Source organism: Plectropomus leopardus, chromosome 21 (genome assembly GCF_008729295.1).
Source record: "Plectropomus leopardus isolate mb chromosome 21, YSFRI_Pleo_2.0, whole genome shotgun sequence".
Classification (NCBI taxonomy): Eukaryota; Metazoa; Chordata; class Actinopteri; order Perciformes; family Serranidae; genus Plectropomus; species Plectropomus leopardus.
Window position 1 is genome coordinate 22,385,783 of NC_056483.1, and position 15,876 is coordinate 22,401,658.

Genomic DNA, 15,876 nt, shown 5'->3' on the forward strand with positions numbered 1-15,876 from the left:
GATTCATGTAGGGAGAGATAACACATATGACTGAACTCATTCCAGGTGCATTGCATAGTTTTTACAATGTTAGATGGAGTCTCTTCCGAACTCCGCTGGGTTCTGAAGAGACCTTGCCTGGGACCCGTTGTCTTTATCAAAGACACGTAATAAGTTTGTCTGTGGCATTCTGCAGTAGTTTGCTACTTCAAGGCGTTAACTGCCCCATTACAAGATCAAGATAGTCATTACAGTGTGGCACATGTGATCTGACTGTCGTATTAACCTGATGCACACAGAATGCACTTGCCCTGTCTTCCTGAACACAGCTTTAGAGTCACAACTCAACAGTCCAGGGAGGAGACGTTGATTCTGAGGGTGTGTGTTTTGATACAGTATGCTGTGGTTTTAGCCAATCCCCCCCTCCTTGTACACACACACACACACACACACACACACACACACACACACACACACACACACTTCTCTGGTACTTCCTTAACAGGCTGACATATCATGGAGTGACTTGAACTCACGGTGAGTCAGACAGCTCTGGCTTTCAGAGTCAGACAACAAGCAGAAGTGTCTCTTCTGGCCTGACGGTAAGTCAGCTTAGCTTAGCATGATCCTCATTTTCAGAAACATCTGCTTTTATTTCCTGTGCTCCTTGGAGCTTCATGGTTAAAAGTATTGTCTTCTAGTTCTGCTTATTTGCATTCCTTACATGAGCTCACATGTAGCATTTAACAGCCTACACTTTAAAGCTTCTCAAAAGGATGGATTATTGTATCATTTCTCAATTATACTGACTGCATCATGTCATAAATGTGAAGCATCAGGCTGTTTTTTGTTCCTAACAGATTGTCCTGCTGAATGGAAATGGAAATGGATGTGGCAGCTACAACTTATGAATATGACTACAGTAATTACAGCGATGAGCTGTACACCCCTGTCTTACCATGTACCTTCGATGTGTCAACCAGTTGGGAGCTCACCTATCCTACCTCTTCTACTTTATGTTTCTCTTCAGTGTCTTTGGCAACGGCCTGTCCTGATCATCATTCATCGGTAAGTGGACCAACAAAAACACTACGCCTGATTTAAAAACACTGAGAACACACTGCATCAATATATATATATATATATATATATATATATAATTGTTTGGTTTTTGCAGTTTGAAGCAATGCGGTGTTTGCGTGGCCCCAAAAATTCCTACAGTAGGTCAATATTAAACCATTTGGTCTTAAATCTTTTATAAAACGCACATTTATTACCTGTAAATTACAATATTACAACATATGGGTTTTGTATTAATATCAGCATCATATTTTCTATGTAATTATATAGTGGAGTAATGCTGTCTTGAGCAGAGGATGAAATCTTAACTTCTTAACAACAAAAGCACGTGGCAACCAACACCAGGACTTCAACAAACTCACATGCTGGCACAGATGGTTAAGCTTAGGGGAAAGAAAAGACCCACTGGTAAAAAAAAAATGCCGAATGTTTTGTAGACACATTTTTAGTTGTGGTCAAACCTCAGTGACCAATGTGTTGTGTTTCTCTTGGCTGCTTCACAATAAAAGCGACCTCATCGTTTTCCATGGAATACTTTCAATGTGAAGCAGCAGCAGCAGTGAGAAATGTTCAGTTTATATTAGCGGCAGCTTAATCCAGCTTTCACACAGTTGAGAGACAGTAAGGCTGATATCAAAGTTATCAAATTACAAACAATCCCAGTGGAGCACATGTTGCATCATTTCCTGTGAAGACAATGTAAATCCAGCACAGAAAGGCGGACCCCGCCACTATCAAAACAGTTTTAAAGACAGTTGACAACTATGTCTCAAGAGACCCTTCTACTCAAAGAGATGTGTTCAAATGTTCAAATAAAGGTTTAATAAAACAACAACAGAAAGGAAACAGAATGTAGATTGTAAAAAAAAAGCCAAACATAAAAAACATCAGCAATGGGCCATGACATAATAAAAATCTTATTGATTATACTTTAACCCTTTGAAAACTGATCAAATCAACAAAAGAAACAAAAGAAAAAATGACCTCCAAAATAGCAAGAAATCATTTCAAAGTACAAGAAAATCACCTGAATCTGAAACAGTAAACCAAATGATCTATAAGAAAGTGTTGAAGAAATTATAATAATTCGGGTACTAATTACTTGCAAATTGTGGAAGGTTTCTTAGCTAGTAGACGAGTGCCTTTCTTCCATGTTTTTGAAAGAAATTGCACAAATTTGCTGAGGGTTCAGAGGTTAAAATATGTCTAAATGCATCTGAAAGCAGCACAATATGTGATGTCACTCCAGGTTTCAAATTTGTTAAATTTAATATACACTTTTTCCCCACATCCTTAATTGTCTGATCTCTGCTGCATAGAGTTGGTGCTTTTATGATTCTGTATTTTTAATGCTAATTAAAGTCTATTTTTTGAAGCATATTTATACCATCCTAACTTGTAATCAATGGTGTGGACAAAATATCAGTGTGAAGGATTACATCCATCTACAGAATACTTTTATCTGCACTGTCCACTAAAGCCAGAAAAATCTAAAGAGAGATTTTAAAGGTTTTAGTCCACTTGCTTTATTCAATTCTGACATTTGGCAGCCCGCACGGACAGAGCAGTTTTATGACAGGCTTCAGTTCTAGACCATTTGGGGCACCGGCGGATATGACGGGAGATGTCTTCAGGTTGTCAGAAAAGAGACACCTACTGGGAGAGCATTAAATGAAGTCATACTAGCCTTTTATTCTAGTGTCCACAGAGGAAGGAATACAGTATATATCCAGTAGGTAAAGTTTGTCTCTCTATGCCCCCTGAGTCACCTCCACTCTGTCACTGTCTCCCAGCTCTCCTTTCTCTACCTTTGTCTCCACCACTGCTCTCTCTACTTTTGTGAGCAAACAAATTTTTTCTGGAAACACAAATGACAATGTCAGAGATGAGCTCAGCAAAGTCTCATTGGGCCCTGGACAGAAGGTGTTTATAATTCAGTATATTATATATGGTTGAAGAGATGCTATGTCAGCTGCATGCTGACAGGGTGAGAGCCATTTCTATAGTACCAGTGCTCAGTGCTCAGAAGTTACAGCTGAAAACTGTAAACTGCCCTCATTTTCTTTTTCAACACTGCTTCAGTCCTGCTTTTTCAACCACAGGCAATCCTGAAATTACATTTGATGAACATCATTATTATTCCCAGATGCATTGACCTGTAAGAATGGGGGTTATGATTCACTAAAGCTGGGAATCTTTGCTTCTCGTTTATGTTTGTTGGCTTGCATTTCTGATCTTACATCACAGAATGAATTATGTTTTTTTGGGCCAAAGAATATAAAGAAAATAATTTCTCAATAACAAAAATAGAATGATAATCCACCTCTATAAAATTATTCAGAGTACTTAAAGGGACAGTTCAACCCCCAAACAAAAATACATTTTTTTCCTCTTACCTGTAGAGCTATTTATTGATCTAAATTGTTTTGGATTAGATGGCACTCAGCTCTAGGTGCACAAAGTGCCAAAAAAAACATTTTAAAAACTCAACGGCAATGCCTCTTTCCAGAAATCATGACCCGGTTACTCAAGATAATCCATCAAGCTTGTCGTGAGCAGTTTCATGAAGGAACTATTTTCCTTACACCAAAATACACTTGTCATCTCTATCACTAGCAAAAAGGAAGTATACATCTACTGTTAACTCACCTTGCACTACTAAGCAAGGTAATATTACAGCGAAACAAACAAAATAACAAAAGGTATGTGGATTATCTTGAACAACCAGGTCCTGATCTCTGGAAAAAGCAGCAATTCTCTCATTCTGAAGTTGTAAAAAAGCATGGTTTTCCAGTGACTTTGGCGCAAGATTCCAAAACCAAAAGCGACCTCTCGCAGCTGTATGATATGTTGCCGTACAGCACCTGCCAGGGCAGCGTGATTTGCTGACTGGTGGCATTAAATGAGAATGTGACCAGAAGGGACTGTTGCATCCGCATGCAACACAGCTGAACATTGTCAGGTTGAAACTCTGCCTGTAATAATGTAATGTAAAGAGCACTGAGGTCCCTTTAGGCTGCACGATATGGGCAGTTGTTGAGTGGTCAATTAGACTACAGTGAGCATTACTGATGCAGGTCATTGCCACCTGGTGGCCTCCAGTTGCTGCTCCATCAGCTGTACTTTGTAGCAATACAAAAATGCCCAGTTAGCACTGAAGATGCCCTCCAACAAGTAGGCCAACAGGTAACAGTTACGAGATTTACCGCCAAGTCAATGCTCAAGTAAGGGAAATACAAACGGGAAAATGTGATATAAATATATATATGATATAAATATGATAAATATGACCAATCCCAAATTGCTCTGGATGCTACCCTATTGTTGTGTGTGTGTGTGTGTGTGTGTGTGTGTGTGTGTGTGTGTGTGTCTGTGTGTGTTAATATGACATGTCTACAACTTCCAATGTGCCTTTCTTGCCAAAACCTAACCATCAGTGCCCTAGCTGCCAATTCCTAAGCATGTGCTTTTGTTGATGTCCTGGCACTGTTAATATGTTGATATAACATGTGGACACAGAAGTCCACTGACAAAGCCTTTTTTTTTTTTTTAAATTAAGGCTGGGGCAACGCATGATTACATCGATTCAAGTAATGTACGTCGATGCGTCGCACCGTTTCACACAGCGCGCATAATGAGAGCAATAGATCCATGAATGAGACTGAGCAGTGCAGAGTGTGTTTTTTGTTTCGTCGCTCGTTTATCAAGTTAGAGCGCGCACATGCTCGCCTGAGCAGCACTTGTCAGGCACGTCTGACCTGTGTGTCAGCTGCAGCGCGTCGAGAGAAAATGGTGTCTCACTTTACACTGCAGTTTAAAGTCTCTCTCTGTCACAGAGAAGAGGAAATACAAAGATGTTTGTTTTACCTCAACTTTCTTGCTTTCATTTCAAAACAAAAGCTTTCTGACTGTGTCTGTGGACAGAATGCCATGAGTTGCTGATACAATGTATTTTATTTTGAAACATTTACAGGATAGGCTTGTCAGCTGTGCAGGAGCTTCTATAACTTCATAAATGAGTGGAATATGTGCTTATAAATATTAAAATTCAGCACTCATATCAGCAGGCAGCAGTATGCCTTAAGGCCCAGTTAGGGCTGGACTATTTTATAATTGTTAGAGAAAAGTTGTTTTTAAGTGTTATTCAAATTGCACTAACTTTACTGTAAGATGTTTTGTTGGGCTGCTAGATTTGAGGTTTGTTACTGTAAATAGCGAAACTGTTTTGTTACTCCTAAAAGTGACCTTGAATTTTAAATTGTTTTATCTATTGTGCTGTTGGATTGCTAAATGTAGATTGGACTACATTCCTTTCACTTGAGCGGAAGAAGGTCTTGCATTCATTTTATTTTGGAGAGACTTTATATCAGACTCTAATACACAGATCACCAGTTAAGACTGGGCTTTTTTTTGTTGGGGAATAATTCCCCGCAGTGTATGACAAGTTTTAAAATGTTACTTTTGGTAAATTTGCTGTTATATTAAACGAGTTATAAAAAAAACAATAGTTAGATCAATAAAAAAAAAAATAATCGATAGATCAATCGAAAAAAAATCGATAGATCAATCGATAAAAAAATAATCGTTAGGTGCAGCTCTATTTTAAATGTAAAGCTATGGAAACTTTGTGGACTTCAAGTATTGACAAAGACAGTGTTCCTTCCAGCACAATACACAGCCTCCACTGACCCAGGGAACAGCTGAATTAGCTAAAAGGAAGATGTACTCAGAACAAATTTTACTAGGATTATAGTAATTATCTATGTATTTTTTTTCCTTTATACATAAACGGAACAATGCTACACACAGGTGCTGAACTTAACCACAGTACAAAGCAGTCCAGCAAACAAAGAAATGTGTCTTTACTCGTGTCCAGGAGATGGAAAAAAAAACCCTGCATACTTTTATCTCATTCCCAATTCTTCTTTGTGACAGTTCATCTTCAGATGTGGTCATACTGTTACCCTAATATAGCATTGTGTGGATAAATGATTCTTTTTTTGCCTTACTGGTTTCATGCCAATTGTAGCTTCAGCAGGTTTTTCAAAGCATTAAGAATTCCTCTCAAGTCAGAGTGAAACATCAGTTTCAAAAGTGCTTGCATGACCCGTGAGCATTAAGTCTTTTTCTACATCTAACTTGTGAAATGACCACCTCCTAGGTTTGAGAAGCTGACCACAGTGACCAACATCCTGCTGCTGAACCTGGTTCTGTCCTCCCTGATCTTCATGAGCAGCCTTCCCTTCACGGGAGTCTACCAACAGCTAAGCCGCTGGGTATTCGGCGACGTTATGTGCAAGATTGTCGGCACCGTCTACTATCTGGGATTCTATAGTTCTGTCCTCTTTCTAACTCTGTTGACCTTTGACCGACACCTTGCAGTTGTGTACTCCTTGACCGCGTCCCAGGTGAGGTGTCGTAGCTATGCAGTACTCACCTGTACTGTGGTGTGGCTGGTCAGTGGTCTGGCATGCATCAGACCAATGATTATCCACAAAGCTTTTAAATATTTGGACACAAAGCACTGTCAGGAGTATCCTGGGTTAACTTTATACAATATTGATGTTTCGTTGCTAAGGACAATTGGATTTTACCTTCAGCTTATCCTTTTCTTGATCTTTCCTCTGACTGTTATTATCTACTGCTACACAAGGATTGCTATCACAGTCCTGACATCGAAAATAGTTACCAAGTTCAAGACAGTAAGGTTAATATTTGTCATCGTTCTGATGTTTTTCCTGTGCTGGACCCCATTTAACATAGCAATGCTGATGAATGACAAAGCCGTTGGCTGTGAGGAAAGGAAGAGAACGGCTTATGTTCTTGAAGTCACACGTGTCATGGCCTACACTTACTTTTGTATCAGTCCAATCTTTTACACATTTGTTGGGAAAAAGTTCCAGAACTATTTCAGACAGCTGCTGGTGACTCGCTTCCCAAAGTTAAAGAAGCATGTCTCGGTCAGCCAACAGAGCAGAACTAATATGTCCACAAAAAGTACACGAAATGAGCTAGTATAGGTTTCCCTCTACACTTTGGCATTTTGGTAAATTTGCTAAAAGTTCTCAAGCTGATGACATTTTATGAACTTTAGCTGTCCTGTCCAAATCGAAGCTCCTGTCGTGTCCTTAGTTGAGGTCATGGCACAGATTAAAGCAATTGGAAAGTGTACAGGCGGTAAAGTGTACATTCACACGCAGGTCAAGAGACTCTGAAGTAGTCATTGGTATTGATCAGCATTAATGAAGACACAACACCTGGATAAACGTGCTCATTTTAACTCCTTAGCCAGCAAAGTGCAATGACGTGCCGTCACATACTTCTGTCCGTCTCCACACAAGAAGCGCTAAAACATCAATTCAAATTAGGCTGCACCGAGTTTGAAAAAGACACTGAATAAGTAAGAGCCATATAACCACCATGAAGTTTTCACAGACCTCTGTCCATGCTGCCATTTACTGTTAACACACACACACACACACACACACAAAGAAAGACATACTTGTCTGCAGCACAACTGTGTACATAGCTCAGCTCTACTGGCAAATGGAAAGCAGTCGATGGCCTATTGTTTAAAAAATGTGCATGCACTAATATTGGTAGATAGGGGCTATTACAGAAATGTTTTTTTATTGGACTGTTCAAGCATTCTCTCAAGAGAGTAACAAGGCTTGATCTTGATGGAGCTTTTCTGCTGCAGCCCAGCTGGCAGTCAATATCATGTCAAAAATGTCAGAGACTTTGACTGGCGATATTTTGGCATTATTTTGTCTAATGACATGAGAATTTCATGTTGTGTGGATACTAACATAATATTTTACAGACATTGGGTTTGCTTCTCAGTACCTTACGACCAAATGTTATAAGTCCACCGCAAGGTGACATTCCCATCAGGTGTTTGGAAGATGGATTTTAGTTGCATAACAAAACAACTTAAACAAACAAAATATCAATGTCATCTGTTGTCAGCATTCTATGTCAAATTACTTTATATTTTCCTGACATTGAAATTTGATCACCCAATGGCCATTTCCCAAAGTGTGACTTTCTCCCCTCTATTGACAGGGATCTGTATACTAAGGATTATGCTCAGTGGCACTAGAGTACCCCAGGGATGAGTCCAAAAAAACATGAATGAGTTGGCATTTCAGCACTCTCAGTTCCCTTACCTTGAAGTCAATAGGATTATTTAATGGGTTTTGGTTTGATGCCTACAATTAGGTCTGTGGTGAACATAACCTGAGGAGACTTCCAAATTTTGTTCTACAACATAAAATACATCAGAAAATACCCTAATTATGAACTTTGAAGCTTTAATGTGTCTTACTAAAGGCAGTTGCTTACAAGTTGTTTAATGAAAGTACAAAATATCGTCATATCAAGCCATGCCACACACTGCTTTACAGCCTTGTTTTGGTGGCAATGAGATCGTGGTGTACTTTATCGCCTGATGTTAGCTTATCACTTGTAGTAACTGCATTTAGGCTTCAAAAATCCTAGAAATTGTGTTCATTTGGGAAGATTATCTTGCTGAACAAAACTTCTAAGTATTATGAACATTTGTCTGCCAGAGAGCTAATTTTCTAAATCATCCAAAATCCAATGGAAATATTCCATCTGGTTTTTGACAAGGGGACCAGGGCGACATTAACCTCTATATCTGCCTATAGAAAACCCCTGGGGCATTCAATGTTTTCAACTTCCAGTGCCAACATTTCTACACATGACAGTTATGCTGTAAGAGTGAGGGTGACTATGTCCCCAAGGTCCTATGTTTTCCAGCTCAATGTCCTCTCAATATGACTCATTAGGGAGATCTTTCAAAGCGTTTTATGTTCTCAGCAATGTTTTTTTCCAAGGTCAAACTGTTGAAATCATCCACCCACAGCTATACCCTTCCAGTGTGGTAATCCTTGAAACCTACACCCTTGAACTTGTGAGCAGACACTGATATTTCCACAGTGGCTGAATTGATGTTTAACATTCAAATTGATTTTTGTCTATATCCCTTGGTTCTCTTGCAATTGAAACTGTGAAGCTAGCCATTACCAAGCTCTTACAATTTTAGGTCATATCACAGGCAGGCCTCTGGTAACATAGGTTCTTTGGAACATGGGAATGACCTCATGTGTGTCAGGTTTTTAATTATTATTATTATTCCTACCAGCCATGCACTCTAGTGACACACATGAAAGAGGTGCTATTTACCCCCATCCACCACACAAAAGGGCACACCCTCACTCTTTACTTCTGCTTAGCTACAACAGGCACACAATACTTCTTGTAATGGCACTGAATGTTGGCACATGAAATTGATGATAAGCTGAAGAAGTCGACCTATAACAGTATTTAAAGTAAAGGTAGATTTGTGGTTCTACCAACGTCGCAGCTAATGTACACCATTTAAAAATGGAACTACACACTGTGGCTAAAGAGATACAACATTGAGATCGCAGGTCAGCTTGGGTTGCTTGTGTTTTCTCCTAAAAGTCTCCACTGCCATATTAGATTTTTAACAGACACAATAAGGAAGTTGAACAAAAACCGACAAATGTAACAATCCGTATATAGAGTACTTCTCCAAAAGAATGAACCAACTGTGCACTGTCCAGTAATTTTTCACATGGCTCTGTGGCTTTATTTGTTTTCACTTTATCCAAGTTTTAATTGTATACTGTTTCTAATGTACTTGCTTTTTAAAGATTTTACCTTTTAATGAATCATGTTTTTTGTATAGTTCCAATTAAATTATGTAAATTATGATTATGATTATGATAAAATGTGATGATTCATTAATTGTTCAGTCAAGTTTTAATTAAGCTCATATTATATGGAAAAGAACATGGTGAGGAACCTGCACCAGAAAAGGGAGTTATAAGCTTGATGGTTTGCTGGTTTTTGTTTGAGTTTGCTCTTGTATTTGCCTGTGTGAAATCTAGGCTGTTATATAAGATATAACATTAAATCAAACCTTTCAATCTGCATGTTTTCAAGTTTCACATCCTTTTAAGTTTTTCCAGAGTACACACATTTCTTCATGAGCATTGCTTAAGGGTTCAAATACATTATATAAAGAGGACACAACCTCCTGATTACTGATATGGACTGTTTCCCCCTACAGAAACAAGAACTAAAGTAAAGAGCTAGAAGAACCTTCGTGAACAGGACTTAAGGCCTTGACATACATACTGTGTAATTTATTTTCCGCAACCCGCCTTATGATGATTTTTAATTTTCAGCTTTGAGACCTGAGAAAATTGACTTAAAGTATTTCAAAAACAGAGGTTAAAAGGGCAATGAACAACTAATAAAGAAATGAAACCCCAAAATTAGCATTTTTTTTAAAGGACACAAAAATTAGCTGAAAATTTAAAAAAAAAAAAAAAAAAACAAAAAAAAACCTGAAAAAACCATATAAAACTACTTGAAAATAATAACAATTCTGTAAAACAATAGTGCAATAATAAATCTATTTTTTGGACAAAGCTTCTTTAATTTTTTTTCCAAATCTACCAATTTCATGCAATTTGAAAAACAGTTCTTGCCAAATTGCTCATTGCCTTTTGTCCCACATTGACAAGAAAGTGACGTCAGTCCATGTTTCAAAGCCTTTAAGAGTCAGTTCACACATTACAAAAAACACATGGAGTGGTACAAGGGTTCCTACAGCTTTAAACAAGTTAGATTTAGGATTTTTTATTATTTGCTTTTTTTTCCAGGTAATGTTTTCTAACTTTTGGGCCATGGTTTGCTTAGTTGCTCATTGTCTTTCCCCCACTTTTTTTTTTAAAGAAATCTAGCCAATTTGCTCAGGTTTCAAAAGGGCTAAATCAATTTATTTTTCATATTTTGCTCAAAAAACATAGCCTTTTTTAATTGTACTGTCATGACCTCAGTACCTTTATGGTACAGAGGTTATGACATGACAGCAATCTTCAAGATATAGCAAAACTTGGACAGATAAAATTAAACTACGAGCCATCCCTAAGAAAGTGCAAGCGTATCTCATCTAAATTACCCAGAATTAGAAATTTCGGATCTGCTCTTTATCTTAATATCCGACCACAGATATAGCCTGCACATGAACATACTGACACCAATCATTAGAAAGCTTATTATTTCACCATCCAGAGTTGTCAAAACCATTATTCGTCATTTATTAGATTCTCCTAGTTTGGTCCTAAAATGGGTTCTGATTTAAACCTGTGCCGGACTACCCTGCTGACTAAAAGCCTAATTTTTTTCTTCTGTGGCACTGCTAAATTTCAACCTGTATGCTGCTCTGTGATAAATTGTGACCCAGGCTTAAATTTCTGCCATTCTTTCCACTGCAGGAGAGAGGGAGGGGGGAAAAAATCAAGCTGTCAGGAGTGAATAGGGGCTTCAGCCGAAAGTAATGCTTTCAGATAAGAGGTCTTTCTCTCCATTTTTCTCTGATATTTCATGAGTAAAGTCAAGGCCAAAGCTAGAGACTGACATTATTGCACTGTAGATAATAAGATTAAACATGTTTTTGCAAATGGGAGGAAAAGAGGAAGCAGAGTTTTATGCAACAGAAATTCAATAGAATCTGTGGGAGGTGAAAAAATTTTTTTTTAGTGATAAAGAGGACAGGTTTACACAAGCACACCCATGTTGTCATATTAACTTGTATAATCCTTTATATATTTGCAGCAGTATGAGGGATTGAAAATAGCAGGTCAGATACTGAGTGTGACCTGCATGTTAACAACAATAAGCCACCGGCTCACTGTTACAGCAGCTTCTTACGAGCTGCTAGGGAGGTTTTTATATCATTAATCATATCAGTCATCCAGAGGGGTCAGTGTGCTATGCTACAACAGCTGCAGCATAAATCTGCAGAGGTCACACACTATGAAAACGAGGAACGATGTCTTATAACTAAAGGTGCAAAAGAATTATCAGGAAAATGTAAATCTAAAGTATCTCAAGTAAAAGTATTCAATGCAGAGAAATGGTGCATTGGAGTATCATAGATTAGATTATTACTTGCCCATTACTATAAAAGACACATTTAACTCTAGTTATTGGTTGAGGTGGAACTAGTTTTTAACTATTTTCTATTGGGCTGCAACCACTGACTATTTTCATTATGTGACATTCTGCTGATTATTCCTTCTATAACATTGCCCATCAATTACCAAGAGCTCAAAGTGATGTCTTCAAAACAATCACAGGGGAAAATGAGAGAACAAATATTTTTTTTTACAACTGTTTTTAGTGTCCGGTATGTTATGGATCAGCTTGTCGAACATATGAGTACTCATGACAATGTGATTTTTCCCATTTGCCCACTTGCTTTTATAGTGGGGTACTGCCTGCAGCACTGAATAAACAAGAAGCTATTCAGCCAATGGTGCATTCATATGGGATGGCTGTTCTCCCATCTTCAACTTCTTCATGTGCTTTAATGTGTTTAGCATCGGCTCTACAGAGAAGATGTGCTGTATTTTAAAAGTTTAAACAACAAATTGATAACAAAGACTAAAGGAAACGCATTAGGTGATCCATTAAATTTGATCGGAAAGTCATTTTTTCAGATTTTTACAACACCACAACATTGCAGGTTGAGGCAGTGGGAGTATCTGGTGCATTCCAACATGTTGTCATTACAAGTCATCACTTATTGCTGCTTTGCAGTGGACTTCCACATCTACACATAAGTAGGCATCCTTCTGCGTCTGCTATTGACTTTCTGGGATGCTGCTGATGCAAACACCAGACTTCCACATGAAAGTCCGGGGTTTGTTGGGTGAATCCACCACCCCTCCTGCCTGCCCTAGAGGCCCCCTTGGGCTCCGTATATTAAATCGTTACCCACAGGCTTTCAACGTGATACCATCCTGCTGAATTGCATGTGGACACGACGGGTTCCATCTCAAGTGAAGCCACCCATATAATGCAGACCCGCCTGGTGCAGTCCAGCGCAGCATGGTATCACTGTGACCGGTTCTGTCCGGCTGCATTCTGACCTGACGCCATCCAGTGGCATTTCATGTGGACACAATTGGTGGCTTTTGGCCTTGGGATCTTCCACCAAAGGCACTGTCAAAGCGGTGGCATTTGAGGACTTCAGAATGCTGTACATCTCTGTTTGGACCATTCCTATTCAACTTATATATAGGAACATTATTAGAAATAACTGTAAACTTCCATTGTTATGCAGATGATACGTAATTATATCTATAAATCAAAGCCAGAACAAACCAGTCTGTTATCTAAACATCAAGGATGTCTTCAGGACATAAAAACCTGGCTGACCTGCAATTTCCTGATGTTAAACTCAGACAAAAATAATGGTATTGTACTTTCTCTGATATTAACCAGGCCTCTGTTGATCTCTTCCATACACACACAACATGATTGGCACGTCTCTTTGTCCTGGGTGATGGATTCCTTCTCAGTTGCTCTTCCTGAAGTTTCTACCATTTCTATTTGTGATATTGGGCTTTAGAAATTATGTTGAAATGAATTGAATCTACTACTTGACCCTCAAAGAACAACAGATCATCTCTGAATCATCCACTGAGCTTAGAAAAGCCTACCTACACATAAGTGGGACGTGGAGTCAATGCACCAAAATGCCACTTGTGTATGTACTGACAACAAAAATGTATAAACACTAGAAAGGTTCGATACAATCAAAGAAACTGAATCTGCGAAAAGAATCAGTCTGCCCTACCATACTTCAAAAGTATGGTTTGGTGTGACCAACCTAAAAACCCTTCAGTTAACTATAACAAAAAAAACAAACAAAAAAAAAAACCCTCAACAAATCACACTCCAGCAGCTGAAGCCAGGAAATGTTCAGTAATTACAACGAATATTTGACTTTTTAAAAGTCATTGACTAATTTTCTAAGACAAATAAACAAAAGACTCATCAAGTAAGTAATCTTTATCTAATATTCTGTTGGTTAGTTTACTTCAAATTCTTAAAGGCTTCTGTGTATGCTAACTTTGGTTTGGTATCAAAGACAAAAGTGTTTAAGACTCATGTTTATTCGGGAAAGTGTAGTAGTCTCTCCCCTCGTTTCCTTGTATCTCCACAACAAAGGTGATGAGTGCAACGTTTGTACAAACCACAGAGATACAAATTTCTGCAAAACAAGACAGTTTGAAATAAACTAAGATTTTAAAGAAGAATTAAAAGCACTTTGGTGAAGTGACTGAATAAATGTGCTCAGTATATCCACTTCCAGTCAGGCACTGGTGTATCTGCCTGTTTGTGAACACTGTTCTATGTTTAAAGGTTTCATTGAAGATGTGGTGTGAGCTGCCTGAGAAGTAGGGCTTCTTATCTGGTTCAAATCAAACTCTGGTGCGGTTGTTTGCAGTGCAGAAACAAAGCAGATAAACCACAGTGTGGTGTGATAGCAGATGTCTGGTTTTAGCAAGAATTTGTGTTGTTTAATCTGATCAAAAACTGTCATGACAGCAATACCCTTAACGAATTACATGGGTATGGGGGTATCGACAATGATTCCAAAAACTAGAAAGTGAAAAAAAATCAAAACAGAGGTGTTGTCTGTATTTTATCAGTTGTTTGTGAAAATGATGAAAATACCGTTTTAACAGGTAAATACAGTTCTGATCTGATTTTCGAATAATAAAGTCAACTAAGTCCATTTCTGTGTTTTGTTGTTTGAAGGGAAACTCCAGTGATTTTACAAATTAATGTGTAAAAAACTTGTGGTTTCGAGGGGAGCTTTGTGAAGTCTGATAAATGTCCTCAAGTCACTTAATGTCACTTACATTGGCATGGGTTAGAGCTGAAGTCATCGGGGGAAAAAAGACTTTTGCATCGTTTTCTCTTTCAAAGACTGACAACAGTGCATTTCTCAAAGATGGTTCATTTCTTTTTTATTTTTTAATTTTATATATTTTTTAATTCATTATTATTCATTTTCTATTCATTTTTACTGTCACCAATGTTTTGCAAAAGTTCATATTTAGCAGATTTCATAAAAGGGTGTGATGTTTTTTCAGGAGAATTATATAATACCAAAAATAAGTCCAATGAGTCCAGTTAGAGTCCAATCTTTCAAAATTGTCATTTCTGCAGAAAAAGTAGCTTTACTTTCTTACTTACATCCATTCTTCCTTCTCTTTTTTAATCAGAGGAAGGTTGCAACATGAGACGACCAAACCTCAGAGAAATGCACCAAAATATATGGCCACAGTGTATGCACGGCAGTCACTGTCACACGCTTTGTTGAGCCTCTAAAAGAGTCCAAGGCAACATCATCTAACATGAGGCGATACAGCACAATAAGCCATCACAGCGCTGCCTCCTCTGCCCCCAGTCAGCCAGCATGTAACCCCCCCAGCATGCACTCAGTTAACCAGTCAGCTAACCAGTCAACCAGTTCTCCTGCAGCCTGTCAGCTCTCCAAGCAGTGACCCCATCTTCCTCCACAACTCAGGAAACCCCCCACAATGAAGATGACCTCAGCACTATAAATGCTATATCTACAGTATATCAACCGACATATCATCGACATGGTTGATGAGATAGGATGAAAAACTTGGTGTGTCCCTGGGAAAATAGTTGCATAAGGTTAAGAGTGAGAGTGTGACATGCAAACATCAATCTTAACCCTTTGAAACACAAGCAAATTGGCTAGATTTTTTTTTAAAACATAGAAAGAATTTTTAAGAAATTTGTAAAAACTGAAAAAGAAAATGGCCGGAAAATTTGTACAAAAAATAAATAAATAATTAAATAAATAATAATAATGAGTAAATAAATAAAATTTTAAAAGGGGAAAAAAGGAGGGAAAAAAGGAAAACAAGA

At 38.1% G+C, this 15,876-nt stretch overlaps 1 pseudogene; it reads left to right on the forward strand.

The window, feature by feature from the left end:
* The first annotated feature begins 801 nt into the window (after positions 1–801).
* LOC121960905 lies at positions 802–7,502 on the forward strand (annotated as a pseudogene).
* The last annotated feature ends 8,374 nt before the right edge of the window (positions 7,503–15,876 follow it).